Source organism: Phacochoerus africanus, chromosome 15 (assembly GCF_016906955.1).
Source record: "Phacochoerus africanus isolate WHEZ1 chromosome 15, ROS_Pafr_v1, whole genome shotgun sequence".
In the NCBI taxonomy this organism is placed as follows: domain Eukaryota; kingdom Metazoa; phylum Chordata; class Mammalia; order Artiodactyla; family Suidae; genus Phacochoerus; species Phacochoerus africanus.
In genome coordinates, this window is record NC_062558.1 from 90,626,136 (window position 1) to 90,643,372 (window position 17,237).

Sequence of the window (17,237 nt, forward strand, 5' to 3'; positions counted from 1 at the left end):
ATTGTGCCTGTCTTGGCCCTTCTCTCAATCCTCATAACCCATGAGGTAGGATTTAGCCAATTTATTCCCATTCTACAGATGAAGAAACTGAACGCAACACTCAGAGAAGGTGATTTGCCCAAACTCTCAACGGGGGTCTCAGCAATATTCGTGTTGCAGACACATCGATATTCCCATCTCTGGGTTTGACCTGTGTGTTCAATGGTCCAAGAAAATCAAGGTTGGGGGCGGGGGTGATGGTGCTAATTTCCCAGAAGCAATCTTACCTCTGCTCTTTGAAGTGTCACGAAATTGGCTGAAGACTGCTCCCGTCAGCAGCACCGCACAAGGCTGCTGAAAGCACTTTTAGCACCTGATTAAAAAGGAGCCTTATTTTCCTGTGCAATTACCAGCCTGCCTCTCATGATCTCATCCCAAAGACGAGGAAGAAAAATGATGGAAGGCTGGCCTCCAGATGCTCACCCTGAGAAACACTGAATGACTTGGGCAGCAGCAGCCAGAGCTGCAGGGCAGCAAGCAGGCCTGGCCATGGGGGTCAGCTGTATCCTTTCCAGCTCCAATGGAGATCCTATATCTGTTCTGCATCCAGCTGTGACCTGGTCCTGGGGGATTTGAGGATGAAGCACAAGGAAGAAAGAACTAGCTTGACTTGAAGTTCTCTTGTGGGAAGGTCATCCCTTTCATTTTTCAAAACAGCACTGCCTACCGGCATTTTAGCCTCTAGGTATATCAAAGGAAACAGAGACTCAGGAGATAACCTTTTTCCAAATGGCACACAGCCAGGAGTTTAGCAGAAAAGGATTCAAACACAGGGCTCTGCCCTAAACACCTGCGTTACACCATGCCATCTCATAACACTCCTGGTTGCACCTGTATTACACCATGACGCCTCATAACATCCCTGGGTTACCTTTAAGAGTGGTCTGTTCACCTGGCCTTGCTCCCTCTGGTTCCACAGTGGGTGCCCAGCCCTAAGTGTGGCTGAAGACACCCATCCCCATTTGTCCTGTAATTGTGCCACCCCAAGTGCCCTCCACACCTGGTCTCAGTCATAACCAAGATGAACTCCTATGACCCACAGTAGTAAGGAACCATAAAAAGGAAATACTCAGGGAGTTCCCGTCGTGGTGCAGTGGTTAACGAATCCGACTAGGAACCATGAGGTTGCGGGTTCGATCCCTGGCCTTGCTCAGTGGGTTAATGATCTCGCGTTGCCATGAGCTGTGGTGTGGGTCACAGATGCGGCTCGGATCCCGTGTTGCTGTGGCTCTGGTGTAGGCCTGCGGCTACAGCCCCAATTCAACCCCTAGCCTGGGAACCTCCATATGCCGTGGGAGCAGCCCAAGAAATGGCAAAAAGACAAAAAAAAAAAAAAGGGAAATACTCAGTGCTGCCAAAGATGTGGTCAAACAGGCAGGCTTGCTCATTGCGGGTGGCTATGAAAAACAATTTGGCAAGATGTTTACATACAGGGCTTGATAATATGCATCTCAGCCATCACACATCTGCAAAAATATCTTAAGTCAGTAGGTCCAAATAAACATCTTTATCACAGCATTTCCCGAGAGCCAAATACATTGAAATTCTATAGTGGGAAATATTAAGCTTTTAAAATTGTTTCAGAAGAATTCATAATAACATGGAAATGCTTTTGTTATAAAGTTTAATGTCAAAAGAAGGTTATGAAATTGTCCAGATGTGACCTCAATTATGTTTTTTTTAAAGTGAATTAATAGATGGCACACAGGACTTATGGGTGGAGGTTTGCTTTTGGTTATGTTTTTAAATAACAAAGTTTATTTTTTAGAGTAATTTTAGGTTCACAACAAAACTGAGTAGAAGGTACAGAGATTTCCCATGTAGCTCTACCCCACTCAAGCATAGTCTCCTCCCTATCGACTTCCCTGGGTGGGTTTTTCCCTATTTCCGCCCCCCCCACCAAACACAGACACACACACAAAAAAAACCCTGCCAATTTGTTGATGAAGGGAGGGAGACCATTTTAATGCTTTCTCAACCCCAAACCCTCCCCCAAAGACCAAATTCAAGCCAGCCTCCACAGGAAACCTGCTTGCTCACTGTACTTTAGACAAGTTTTCCTGGCCACCACTGAGTGTCCCCTGACCTACAGCCTTGGAGCCTGGGCAGAGATTCTCTGGCTTTACAACACAGACACACACACACACAGATGCACAAAGACACACAGACACACAGAGACACACACACACACACACACACTGGCGCAGGTGTTGGGGGCAGAGTGGAGGTTTGGGGAGGTTATGACCCGCAATGTTGGCCTCCAGCCAGCAGGGGGCACAGTGCTGAGCCTAGGTGGGAACCAGGCCTGTGCGAGCATCTCAGGGTCCCCAGTACCCAGAACCAGAGAAGCACATGCTGAATGAACGAGTGGATGCCTCTCTAAGCCCATTTTTGGCACTCTTTGAAACTTCAAATCGGGAATGGGTTTTTCTGGGCAGTGATGGTAGAGTTTACATGCATTAAATTACCCCACAGGAAGAATGGTTGGTATCTAGCCTACTGTGTTCTCTAATGGGTCATTCTAAGGCTTGTTTCCACCTAATTGTGTTACAGAGGAAAGAGGCCAGCACTGGGGGTTGCCATCCATACACCACCTGGACCCGGCTCCTTCCCCTTGGGCCTTGGTTCCCCAGTTATAGGATGAAGATGTGGGATGTCCTCCAGGGCCTTCCCAGGACACTGTTCTATGATCCCACTAAGGATGACTTGACTATATAGCAGACTGTCCATCCTGAAGCATTCCCAACACTTGAGGAATCTTAGGGGATGCATTTTAATTTTTTATATCATGCATTAAAACATCTACAAAGAATTCAAGGTAAGATTCTTGGAAAATTAGCAACCCCCACCCCCACCCCCCCGCCAAATAGTAGAAATCAGTTTCTTTTTCTCTTTTTGGTAAGTTGGTAATACAGAGTCTGACCCAACAAACTGTCTGACCCCACCTCCCACACATACACACATGCAGCCACATACACACAAACACACCCACATTCACACATGGACACATACACTCATACACATTTCCCGTCATCACCACCAGCCCCCAAATGACTGCAAGGTAAATGCACGTAGAAAATTTTTTGGAATGAAACTACCCAATGGAATTTCAAAAGGAAAAGACGCAACTTGGGTGTTAATTAGGAGGAAGTGATACTGGGGAAATGGAAGCAATGGGCTTGCCACTGGGACTTAAAATAGGTGAAAAATTGGGCTGTTTTTGTCTTTCTGGGGAGGGAAGAACTGAGGGGTGACAGTGCTGACTTTTTGCAAAGAGATATCCCACCACTGCTTTCTGTGGCCTAAAGTGGTGACCTCACCCAAAAGAGTCAGGGTCTGCCCAGGGGGCCTCTTTCTAGGACCTCAAATAACATAGCACTCCTCACCCAGTGCCAACCTGGAGTTAAGTATGGGACTAAGGCTTTTTTTTTTTTTTTTTAGGGCCGCACCCGTGACGCATGGAGATTCCCAGGCTAGGGGGTTGAATTGGAGCTGTAGCTGCTGGCCTACACCACTCCCAAAGACATTCTATGATGCCACCATCACCCTAATTCCAAAACCAGACAGAGATACCACCAAAAAAGAAAACTATGGGCCAATATCATTGATGAATATAGATGCAAAAATTCTCAACAAAATCTTAGCCAACCGAATCCAACAACATACCAAAAAAATTATACACCATGACCAGGTTGGGTTCATCCCAGGTTCACAAGGATGGTTCAACATACGCAAATCAATCAGCATCATACACCACATTAACGAAAAAAAAAGTAAAAAATCATATGATCATCTCAATAGACGCAGAAAAAGCATTTCTTTTTTAAAATAGTTCCTGAAGGGTGTGGCCCAGATCTGGTGGTTTGGTCTTGCTCCAGATGAAAGCCGTGGTCAATGCAATCCTATATTCTGGTGTTCAAGTTTCTCTCTGATGCCCAGGGCAGGGCAGGGTGACAACATTTTCATATCTGACTTGCCTACTTATGCAATCCTTTGTTGTTTAAAGAGTTCTTCCTCTTTAGTGAAATTCAGAATCCAAAACCTAATTGGTGGGGCCCTTTGCCGGGCAGAGCTGTCTTTAGATGAGGGATGGTTTGCGTGTTTATTGACCAAATATACCCTAATTTAGGTGAAAGGCATGTCGGTATGGCTCATATCTCGTCCCTTCCATTCTTAGGTCTCCACAGCCCCTGCAGTGAAGTGAGAGTCGGGGTAAGAACCTTCTAAACTCCCACAGCGCCAAGCCCTGCCTTTACACACCCCTGTGCTCTCCAGGGAAGAGCTCCTGGGGTCCCTGGAACCAGAGTCTGGAATCTTGAACTTGAGTTCCACCTCTGCTCCTCCTTTACTGGCTGATGTTGAACAAGTTATGCTGTCCCTCTGGGGCCCTGCTCTCCCAGCTGTCAAACATGGGGCTGGACAGGGTAACAGATAAAAATGCTTTGTGAAGACCAGCAGTTGTGGGAGAATCCTTGAGGGAGGAGCTTGATTAGCAAGAACCTACTTATAGCACAGGAAAATCTACTCAATAGTTTGTAATAACCTATATAGGAAAAAAGAATGGATCTATGTATATGTATGATGGACTCACTTTGCTGTATACCTGAAGCTAATACAACATCATAAATCAACTATACGCCAAGAAAATTAAAAGAACAAAAAACAAAAAACCAGGTCTCTCTGGGCCCAGAGTCTCTGATTCAGTGAAGCCTGAAAATCTGCATTTCCTACCAGTTCCAAGATGCTGAAGCTGCTGGTCCAGGGTCCCTGTTTGAAGAACATCTGGTTATGAGTGAGAGGTACCTTATCAGGATGCAGGGCAGCAGTCTCCACCCAAGGGAAGTAGCTTCCCACACCAACACCCCGCACACCGCGGGGCAGTATTTTTCCTAACTCCAGATAAAGATCACCCAGGCACTTGTTTCAAAATAAAACAGATTCTTTGGCCCCCAACCCAGACTTATTACCAAATTCGAAGTTCCAAGGGAGAGCCCTAATAATCTGTACTGGAACAAGCCCCCAGACTGGTCTTACCATGTCAGAGGTGGTTGGGATGCACTGCAGCTTAACCACTAGTTCCAGGTGGCCAAAATTATAGGTGAAGGCAAATGGCCTATGTCCCCTCCCAGTGGAGATGTGAATAAGTGACACTTTCTTTTCCACAAGGAAGAGGTATCCTTCCAGACCCTGCAAGGCCTGGAAGACAGACTTTGAGGGATTCTGCCCCACGGGAGCAAGTGTCAAAGAAGCCCTGAAGGTGGCCCCCATCACCAGTACCCAGAAACCCTCCCCAAGCAAGGCATTCAGCCACTTCCACACAGGCAGCTGCGGCCCATCTCTGGCTCCAGAGAATCCTGCACCAAGGAGGCAAGAGTACAACTTGAAGCAGTGGTTCCAGGCCGACGGCACATCAGGGTTACATGGGAAGCTTTGCAATCCTCCCCTATGTATGGTTGAGCATCACCCCTGACCCATTAACTCAGAAATGTGAAGGGTAGGATGCAGCCTCACAAAGTGTGATGCTCCACAGATTAATAGCCGCAGCGCACAGCTGGCCCTGTGTTAAAGGGGGGGGGGGCATAGCTGGCACCCCTGCAGCTTGCACACCTTCCCAGGGTCTCACCTTCACTTCTATTTGCCCATCCAGAGATGCAAATTCAAACCACTCAGCTTGTCCAGCATGCAGACTCTTATTTAAAATGAAACCTCACTCAGTCACATTGGATGCTTCTTTAAAAAAACAGATATTTTTGGGAGTTCCTGTCATGGCGCAGCGGAAACGAATACGACTAGGAACCATGAGGTTGTGAGTTCGATCCCTGGCCTCATGCAGTGGGTTAAGGATCCAGTGTTGATGTGAACTGTGGTGTAGGTGGCAGGCACAGGTCAGTGGGTTAAGGATCCAGCATTGCTGTGAGCTGTGGTGTAGGCCAGCAGATGTAGCTCGGATTAGACCCCTAGCCTGGGAACTTCCATGTGCTACAGGTGCGGCCCTAAAAAGGACAAAAAACAAAAAATAAAAATAAAAACGGATATTTTTGAAGAGATGCTCAACATCATGAATCATTACAGAAATATAGATCAAAACCACAAGGAGACACCACCTCACACCCATTAAAATGGCTATAAAACAAAAAACAAGAAAAGAAAAAGTGTTGGTGAGGGTGCAGGGCAACTGGAACCCAACAAGGTTGATGGCAATGTAAAAAGATACAGCTGCTGTGAAAAACAGTGTGGAAGTTCCTCAAAAAAAAAAAATAATAATAATAAGACTACCACATGATCCCGCAATTCCACTTCTGCATATATACCCCAAAGAATTGAGAGCAAGATCTGAAGAAATATTTGGACATCCATATTCATAGCAGCACTCTTTACAATCGCCAAAGGGCGGAAGCCACCCAAGTGTCCCCTGAGGGAAGAGTGGATAAAAAAAATGTGATACACACGTACAATGGAATGATATTCAGCCTTAAAAGGAAGGAAATTCTGCTCCACCGTGGATGAACCTTGAGGACATGATGTGATATGGAAAGAAGCCAGTCTCAACAAGACCCGAAGATTCCACTTATATGAGTTACCTAGAGCAGTCCAATTCATAGAGACGGAAAGTAGAATGGTGGTTGCCAGGTGCTGGGGGCAGGGGGTGGAGAGTGGGAATTGTTTAATAAGTGCAGTTTCAGTTTGGGATGATGACAAAAATTTGCAGATGGAGAGCGGTGATAGTTGACAAGAGTCTGAATATACTTAATGCCACAGAGCTGCATACTTAACCGTGGGGTTAGAATGGTACATTTTATGTTATAGATATTTCATCACAATTTTTTTAAAATTATGACATTTAAAAAACAAAAACAAAAACAAAAAACAAAAAAAGCCCTGCCATTTTGTGGAAACAAGTAAGGTCTCCTCCACAATAAAGAGGATGTTTTTTCTAAACCAAAATGTAAGAGTCAGGGCTCGTGCTAAGGGAAGCATGACAAGCATGTATCAGTTTTCAAAACATCTTCTACCAAAGGCACCAGGGAACCTTAGACCCATGCCGCTCTATTCCCAAACACAGAAATAAAATTCACTAGGGAGAAACAAGTGCCGAATGTCAGTCACGGAAGTTCATGCATCAATGAGGGGTACACGTTTACAGTGGGGTTTCATTCATTGACCCTTTAGCGTTTTCATTTCATTTACTCTTTCATTTCATTTATCCTTTCACAGTGCCCAGGCACTGTGGGGCACGGAGAAGCCTGAGAGCCCAGCCAACAGGTTCTATTTGGCAAGCTCGTGACCCCGCGGGTCTTTTTAGGGAGAAGTGACCCTTATGGGGGAAGACGAGACGAGAAAGGGGAAAGAGGGAGAGGAGAGGCCCTTTCACGGGCTATTTCAGAGCAGTGGGACAGGGCAGGTGGAGGCAGCTACCTGCAGGACCTTGTCTGGGGATTGGTTTCCGGGAGGCCTGAGGCTTTGTCTCTTTCCCTCTGCAGCCCCCGTCCTGGCACAGAAACCCAACCTAGGTTGGCTTGTGGCACATCAGAATGGAATTTTACAAGAACTACAAAAGAGCAACACAGTCTGGGCTAGGGGGTGAGTTACCAATGCAGACAAAGCTGCCCAGGCCTATTGCCCCTGGGGAAGGGGGAGGGTAGGGATGGCCACAGCCCTACCCACCGCTCACTCCTTGGAAGAAGCATTTGGGGTGGCCAGCCCCTCTGCATGCCCATCTCTTTTCTAGGCCAGGGATGGATTGTTTTCATTTCATCCCGATTGAACAGCGAGACTAAACTGGGTCCAATTTCTGATCAGCGTCATTTCTCTTAGGCTTGCTCAGGGAAGACAAAATCCATTAAACTCCCCCCTGCTCCCCTATGAGAAGCACTGAGCTCCCCGTGGCGGCAAGATGGCAGCTCTGGAGAGTAGAGACTCATTTTATGTGGATCAGTGACTGGCTTATTGTAGGTGCTTAATAAATATTCAATCATAACAATCTTAATTACTGGATTACATCATGTCTGTCTTAGGGTAGGATATAAATAAATAATGCCATAATAATAACGAGGCTCTAACGGAGGGCTGCTCAGTTTGAGTTCCCACTTCTACGCGGGTGGTTTTAATAAATTTGGGTGGATTTCATATTTCATGAAGACATATCTGCTCACAGCAGGTAAAGGCTTCTGAAGATAAGCCTTATTTAGTATTAATGCTGGCAGAACTCCTCCTGATCCTCCGGTTTATGCGCTCTTCAAGGTTTAATTCAATTCACCGTGGCACCCAGTTCTCTGAGTACATGAGGGTGTCCTATGGAAAGGAGGGTGGGTGTTTGGGGTCCGTCCCCCCACCCCAGTTGGCTTTAAGGGAGACACTGAGATGGGTTAGCTCTGATGTGATCAGCTAGTTCTCTCCAACACAGCCTCAGCCATCCCCTGCCCAGAATGGAGTTGCAAACAGTCCTGGCAGGTTATGTAAATGATAACGTTAGCTGATGGCCAGCAGAAGGGCTTGCGCCCTGTCTGAAGGGGCGTCCCTGCACAGCCCCAGCTCCTACCATCTTGCTGGAATGACACCCAGTGTTGCCTGACTTTCCATTCAAAAGAGGCGGAAAGGCTGCTGTCCCCCTGAGTCTCCCAACTTATAAGGGCTGCTAACCAATCCAAATCAGTTTACAACAAAAGGCTCTGGCAGCCTTTTGAGTCCCTTCTGGCCTCAGACGGCACTAGGCAACTCTGGGGTCTGGCACTAGGAGGAGGGGAAGTGCAAGAAAGGGGGTCTGGTTCCTCCAAGAAGGCCGGGAAAGAGCCACAAAGCCCCTGGCCGAATTGTTGGGTGCTCCAGGTCTGACACCAGCTCTGTTATCTGCTGGACATGTCCCTACCATAAGTCCTCAAGATCTGCCCCTTCTGCAGGAAAGTGGGGGGTGATGAGGTTACTGAGCCCTCTTCCAAGAGCTGTGTGGAGTGCCAATGCCCCATAAAGGGATGAGGAGCTCTCTGCATGCCGGACAGCACCATTTGTACCAATGGAACCCCAAGTAGTGGATGCCCACAAAGTTGTGCAAAAGCCTCACAGCTCTCTGAATCTGGGCCTCTGGAAGCCTCTGGAAGCTTCTAGAAGCAGGGCTAATCTTGAGGAGCTGGAACCCAAATGTCAAATAGCAAACCTGGAGGAGAGATGGTGATTTGCAAAGCTGATCATCTGAGAATGTACAGTCTGACTCTGTCCCAGCCTCGCAAGCCCGCTGAGCCAGTCCCGGTCCCACTGTGGGTATCTGCTTCCTGCTCTGTGCTCTAAAACTGGACAGGAGAATGCAAAAGAACCTCTTGTGGTGGAGCCAAGGGATGGGGAGGGATCTTCACACACTTTATCCCCCAAGAGGAAGCAAGAGCTCTGATGAGATTGAAGCTCCACGGGAGCTGGAATAGCGCACTGCCCACTGCAGGGCTGTGAGCAAGCCCCAGGTGACCCTCTGCAGCAAAGGCAACACCTGTAGAGGGACTTTCACATATGCAAGTGCCCAAAAAGCAGCTTTTGCCCCAGATACAGTCACCACATCGTAGTACTGGCCAGTGGAGAGCGACCTCCCCAGCCCTTGGGAGAAAATAGACAGCTCCAGGAGTTCCCATCATAGCTCAGTGGAAACAAATCTTACTAGCATCCACAAGGACACAGGTTCGATCCCTGGCATCGCTCAGTGGGTTAAGGATCCTGTGTTGCCATGAGCTGTGGTGTAGGCTGGCAGCTGCAGCTTTGATTAGACCCCTGGCCTGGGAACCTCCATATGCCGTGGGTGCGGCCCTAAAAAAAAAAAAAAAAGAAAAAGAAAAAGTAGACAGCTCCAGGCTTTCTAGAGAAACTCCCCCTACACTGGGCTATTTTTAGCTGCACCATCGCATCTATCCATTCCAGGGGTGTTAATGTCACTAGTGAAATTAGCCACCCACCTTGGCCGGGTGAAGGTGGCTCCAGCAGGGCGTGTGGCGCGGGGCGGGGAACGGAAAGTGCCTCGCTAAAACTCTGGACTCAGGTTTCTTTGCAAGTTGGTCCAACTATAATCTCTTGTCAAAAGTAGAAACAGGTTTTCTTCACCCTGCTGCAAATCATCTCAATGAAAGATGCACTATCATTTAAAAAAAAAAATCAAAGGGAAAATCAACACATGCACAAAGTCTGCATAGGAAACAATATCTGTTAGTTTTAGGTATCTTTTTACCTAACGCTTGGCAATATATAATTTGAGGACTTTTTTCCCCATAACTACATTTTTACAGGATTTAAAAATTTTCCATGCATACATACACTTTTTTTACATCAATATATAAACTCCATTTTTACTTGGTTACTTCACAACTTTCCATAAATATTTTCTTCCATTTTATTGTCATAATTTTTTAAGAGTAGCCTTAGTCAACCAAACTTTAAAATTGGACATTTAATTGCTTCTGATGTTCCATGTACCTGACAATATTTGTAGAGCTGTTGGCCTTCCTGAAGCCACTTTATATCAAATAACCCTAAGTGAGGGTTACCAGACAGACCGGAGTCTAAAGGATGGGCCAGGCAGGCCCAGGTGCCACCTTCTTGGCCACATGGCCCTAGGGACAGTCCTCAGATCTTGCCCTGGCTCCTACTAGGTCTGTTACTGTTCTTAACTCCTTGCTGAGTATCTACCCCCCCCACCCCCGCCAGGGACTCCCTCAGCCGGCTCTGACCCGTTCTTTCCTTCCTGCCCCAGGGAATTATTTTTTTATGAAATATTTCAAATGTATACAAAAGTCCAGAAGAAGTTGGAAACAGCAAATTCCCAACTTCAAAAACTTCGTTTTGTGCACTCCAACCCATTTCCCCATACACTGCTCTACTCAGAGATATCCGATCATTTCATTCATAAATATTAATGTAGGTCTTGCTAAATAATAAAGCTGCTTTATTCAACATGCTATCGTCACGTTTAAAATGTTAACAGGAACTCTTGAATAGCATCAAATACTCATGGAGTGTTCAAATTGCCCAAGCTGTCTTTTAAGCATTTGCAATGGATGGTTTGTTGGAATCAAGATCTAAAGAGGGTCTATAGATGGCATTCAATTGCTGTGTCTCTTTAGTGTCTTTTGATCAGTAGGTCCCACTGACGTTGATGTCATCGGCTTCTCTGTTAAAGAGATTGGTCGCTTGCCCGGTAGAGTTTTCCCAGATTTTGCTGATCACTTCCTCATGGTGTCATTTAACAGTTTCCTCTGTCCCTGGTATTCCTATAATCTGGTCATAAAATCCAGAGTGAGGGGCTTGTTCTGATTTAGGTTTGTTTTTTCAGCAAGAACACTTCAAGGGTGATATGTGTTTTCACAAGAGACCCCTTGGGGATCATTGTCTTGGTCATTATTTGTCAGGGCATTGACAGATGATATTATTTTCATTCTCCCCTTTTTTACTTATTAGAGAAACTCTCCTTCATTCATCACTTGGCTCTTGGGACTCTTTCGTATAATTCAGGAAAGTCAGGGGAGGTACTTCATCCTGTTCAATTTTCCAGAAGCTACTTCCTACATCCTCCAAGGGGACCATGGAGAGGTTTGAGTTGTTACTGTTTTCTGTATCATTATGCACTCAGGAGTTCAAACAGATTCAGTGTTTCAACCCACAGAGCCTTGCGTCCACACTGATGTACAAACCCTTCCGTCTTTTGCTGGTGAGAACCTCATCCAAGTTGGCTCCTTTATTGTTTTGATGTCGTCCCAACAGCCTTTCTTAGGCTGCCCATCTTTTGTGTAACAAGGGGTTCCAGACTCTTCTTACACTTTTTCTGCTTCAGATCAGGACATGCTTGTTTTTCGTTTGTTTGGGTTTTGTTTGTTTGTTTGTTTGCTTAACAAGAGATCATATTCAGAGAAAAAAATCTTGATACAAAGGAGATTCATTGCTATAATGCTGGTTATTGTTTTCAGGCCTTTTCAGTAGAAAATACTTTTCTTAAGAGAAAGTATATCTTGATATTATATTTTTGTATATTTGTTTTGATATAATCTCTTTATAATGACATCAAATATATAGGTACTGAGTTTTACTTACCATTTTGATTTTATATTTGCATATCTTTTCTCTAACACACAAAAAAATATTGCTTTCTAATGGTTTTCTAATGGTATTAGCATGCTTCCTAATTTGCTTTATCTATATCTGTCTATATTTCTGAGAACACTTTAAAATTTTGCTTTACATTGACTGTTATTTTAGGGTATATCCACTCTGTGGATGTTAAAACAAACATGTGTTTTTAAATCATTTGAAATAACTCCCCTTTGTGGAATCATGCCCTTTACCTACACAGTTCAGTTGTTTCATTTTGTCAGTTTTTAGGGAATGCCTTTTTTTTTTTTTTGTCTTTTTAGGGCTGCACTTGCAGGATATGGAAGTTTTCAGACTAGGGGTCAAATGGAAGCTACAGCTGCCAGCCTACATCACGGCCACAGCAACATCAGATCCAAGCCATGTCTGCAACCTACACCACAGCTCCGGGCAACAAGGGATCCTTAACCTACTGAGTGAGGCCAGAGATCGAACCTGAAACTTCATGGTTCCTAGTCAGATCTGTTTCCACTGCACACTACGGGAACTCTGGGAGTGCCTTTTTTTAAGTTTTGATTTGATTTAGTTTGCTAATTCTATAAGGTCTTTGCATGGCTCCACCTCGAATCTACCAAACAAGGCAGGCTCAGGGAGGTCTAGCTCCTAGTCCCATTCCTACACCTGTGCCCTCCTGTCCCCAGAGGTCCCCATTTCAGTTTGGGCTTTATTTATTTAAGGTTTTGTTTTTAATATAAGCAAATACATAGGAGTTCCCACTGTGGCTCACCAGGTTAAGAACCCAATGTAGTGTCTATGAGGATGCAGGTTCAATCCCTGGCTTCACTTAGTGGGTTAAGAATCCGGTAATGCCATGACCTGTGGTGTAGATCACTGATGCAGCACAAATCTGATGTTGCTGTGGCTGTGGTGTAAGCCAGCAGCTGCAGCTCCAATTCAATCCCTAGCCGGGGAACTTTCATAGGCCATGGGTGCGGCCACAAAAAAAGAAGAAAAAAACTCTCAGCGCCCACAAATTTCTGTCCTCTCCTGCCTAATACAATGGTAACATAACCTGAGATACTGTGTTCCTCACCTTTGCCCTGGGAATTGCCCCTTACAAGGCTGGAGAGATGTCCTTTGTCCCTTTCTAGAGCCATGTGGTACCCCACCGGAGGAAAGGAACCCAGTTTCTTGCTCCACCTCTCACCACCTCATTAGCTCTAAGCTCCAAGGTTTTTCAATCATTGCAGACCTGCACTAGCCCTCCTACCCAACCCAGGAGTAGGATAGATCCCAGGCAATTAAATTAGAACAGCTTCAGTGACCTGCTGAACCCCTCCATGTGCAGCTCCGTGGACTAAACACTTGTCTCAACACCTTTAACATTTACAACAGTCATGTGAAGTGAGTAGCAAATGAAAGTTTGAAAGAATCAAATCACATGCACAAGATCACACAACTGCTGACCCAGGAACAGAACGCTTACCTCCCTGAAGCCAAAATCTACTATCTTGGCTGCTCCACTAATCAGACTCTCCTGGCTGTGCCTCCAGAAGTTCTGTGTGGCTCTGCCAAGCATCCCACAGATAAGAAGTAGAAGTGGATCTACCTGGCACCTGTGAGCCACACCAAAGCCTTCGAGGAGGCAAGACCTTGGAGAGGCAGCAGGGCAGGATGATGGGTGCCTTCTCTGGGCTGAGTGAATCCATGAACCCAAGCACCAGCCTCACCTTCTCCTGGTTCTCTGACCTTGGCCATGTATTTAACTTCACCTGCCTCTGTTGTCTTACCTATAAAGCTGTCTCAGAGATGCAGTGAGGATGAAGGGAGAGGATGAGGGAGATGTCACCCAGGAGTGCCTAATACACAGAGAGTACTCGGTAGACATTTATTGAATCCATGTGAATAGAAAGCAGCTCTTGAGCAGCAGCTGCCAGGGAATCACCTGTAACAATAGGGAAAGGGAGAAGCCAGCCCTGCTTATCCACACCAGGAGTGCTTTCCTCTCCAAGCGCAGTCCTGGACCAACAGTGTAAGCATCACCCAGAAACTTGTTAGAAATGCTCATTGTGAGGGAGGGCCCCAGAAATCTGTGTTGCCACCTGACCTCCAGGGTATTGGAGAACCATTGCTGGGAGAAAAGCCCAGCACCCTGAGTCCAGAATGGTGGGGAAAGGTGTGAGTCAGTCAAAAGCCCCCTCACCTCCAGAGCTGCCACCTTCGCTCATTAGCACATAGTCGTGAGGAGGGGAGCAAGGCAGACAAAGTGAACGCCTTCTAGGAGCTTGCATTCTGGGGAGGATACAGACAGAGCATAAACCCAGGACCAAAGAAGCGAGAGGATGCCTCTTAGTGATCAGTGCCACGAAGGATAGAAACAAGGTGGCATGATAGAGGCCAAGAGTCTTGAGATGGAACAATCAGGAATGCTCTCTCTGAGGAAGAGACCCTTGAGCTGTCTTTTTAGTGGGGAGAAGGAAGCAACCATGTAAATATAGAGGCAGAGGGCCAGCAGCTGCAAAGGCCCTGGGGCAGGACAGAGGTACGTGCACGAAAAGGAGAAAGGAGACAAGTGTGGCTGGAGCCAGTGTCTAAGTAGCAATTCTTACCTTGCTCCTTCTCTGTGGTCAAAACGATCATACTACCACTGTGCCAGAAGTGGATATAAGACAAACCAAAGCCTTATTTTCCTGGTGCTGCAGGGGGATGGGAGCAGGCAATGCTAGGGGCGCAGAATAGCAAGAGAGCTCACCTGCGCTTTGCACTCCAGGCCTGCCTTGAGTTCCTCTTCCCGCACAGCCGGGCTGCTCTGTGTGATCCCTCCAGCGCCTCTCTGTGCTGTAGGGAGAGGCAATCCTTTCAGAAGGCCCTGCTTCCATGGCTTTTTAATGATTACGGCACCGGGAAAAAAGAAAAAAAAAAAAAAGCTGACTTTGAGACAAGCTCTGCGGCCAATTACATAATTTGGGGCAAGAGTTTTCACCTCTTTGACCTTTTTCTGAATCTGGAAATAGAGATCGGCATGGCTTCCTCCCAGGGTGGTTGTGAGGATCAAAATACACACCGCATACAAGACAGCCAACCCAGCGTTTCACATAGGTGCTTGAAAAAAAAAAAAGGTAGCTAAAAGGAGCTTTTTTCCTTAGTGGATATTTTAACTTCTTAATCCAATATTTTACGGATAATGCCAGAAGCAAATAGGCATAACAATCCTAGGGTTCTAAGAAGACAAAACTCCCATCTGAACTCAGGATGGAGAGTGGATGATGCATGGATGGAGAAGCTGAGGCATTTCCACCATGAGCACATCAGCCGCGATCCCAGGAACAGACTGGCCTCATGGACACTGAGCAATGACGGAGAGGGTTTGTGACGAGAAGAGCCAGCCCAGCGCTGTCCAAGAGAAGTACGTGTATCATTTTAAATTTGCCAGTACGGCATGAAAAAAGTAACAAGAAGAAAAACGTAACAATCTTAATAGTACATTTTTTATGCAAGCCAAAAATAGTCAAAGTGTTGTCATTTCAACACAGATTCAATACAATATTCAACACAGAATATCACTAAGCAGATATTTTGTGTTCTTTTCCTTTTGTACTAAGGAAACCCAGTGGGTATTTTACATTTACAGCTGGTCTCAATTCAGACCAGCTAGGTTTCAAGCACTCATTAGCCACATGGGCTTGGAGGTGGCTGAAGTGAATGGAGGGGCTCTAGGTGGGCATACTATGGCCTGTGAACCAAACCCATCCCTTCCCTGTTTTTGTATAACTGCGTACACTAAGAATGGTTTTCGCATATTTAAATAGTCCAAGGGGGCAAAACTAGAGTATTTTGTGATATGTGAAAATGATGAGAAATTCAAATATCTGTGTCCTTGGCGTTCCCATTGTGGTTCAGCGGTTAACGAGATGGACTAGTATCCATGAGGATGCGGGTTCGACCCGCGGCCTCGCTCAGTGGGTTAAGGATCCGGCGTTGCTGTGAGCTGTGGTGCAGGTCACAGATGCGGCTCAGATCCTGTGTTGCTGTGGCTGTGGCATAGGCCAGCATCTGCAGCTCTTATTTAACTCCTAGCCTGAGAACCTCCCTATGCTGTGGGCGCAGCCTTAAAAAGACAAAAAAAAAAAATCAAATATATGTAAACAAGTAAATAACATTTGATGGATTTGATAGGAAACGCAGCCCTGTCTCTTCATCTACAGAGCGTCACTGACAGCTTTCCATGACCAAGTGGAGCAATCATGACAATGACAAAGAGGATCTGACCCACAAAGCTGAAAACGCTTACTCTCTAGAATTTTACAGCAAAAGTTTGTCAGCCGGTCCTGCAGCCGAGAGAGCACAGCCTCCCCAGCCCCTCCAGACTCTGGATTTCCAGATCCTTCCATGTGGAGAGAGGACTTATGGAGACTTCAGAGGCACTGGTGGCCAAGCTACCAGATGGTCGCTATGACTTTGTTGGTGTTTGGTAGAATTTGAATTAAGAGAATTTTCTTTACTTCACAGCACAGTTTCTGTTTCTTTCATTTAAATCTTTCATTATAAAGCCCTAAACCAAGAGCCCTGAGGGAAAGGCCTTAAGAAGAGTCCTCGGCCCTGCTAGCCCTCAACTGACTTTGACAGCCACCAATCTGGCACTAGCTTGATCAGACTGGGCGAGGAGCAGCCCTAGGGAAAGGGCCTCAATGACCTGGGCCAGTGGGCTGTTTCCCAGCCATGAGCTGCAAACAGGGCCCCTTAAATAAATCCAGGCCCTCTGAGCTTGGTGCTGGATGTGCATAACCATGTAACATCTCTTCACAAAGGCACCAACTCAGAGTTTCTGGTAAGGAAATCATCTGAAGAGGGGGTCTGATTAATCAGGCCCCTCAGCAGGTGGAGAAGTGCCATCTTCCATCACCCCCGAGGACACACGTCCACTGTGCTCACACTCAGGTGCAGAAACCCCTCGGTTTCCATAACAAATCAGTAGCTAAGGAGGTATCCTGGCCAGACTCCACTCTCTCCCCAGAGAGAGGCAGGGAGAACAGGTGGATGGAAGGAGGCCGTGTTCCCTGGACTTGGGCTAGGAGAGCAGTTCGCTAGGGAGGGTGCAGCAGAAACGTACAGGCCAGACAGGCTGGAGGACCAGCCCATATCTG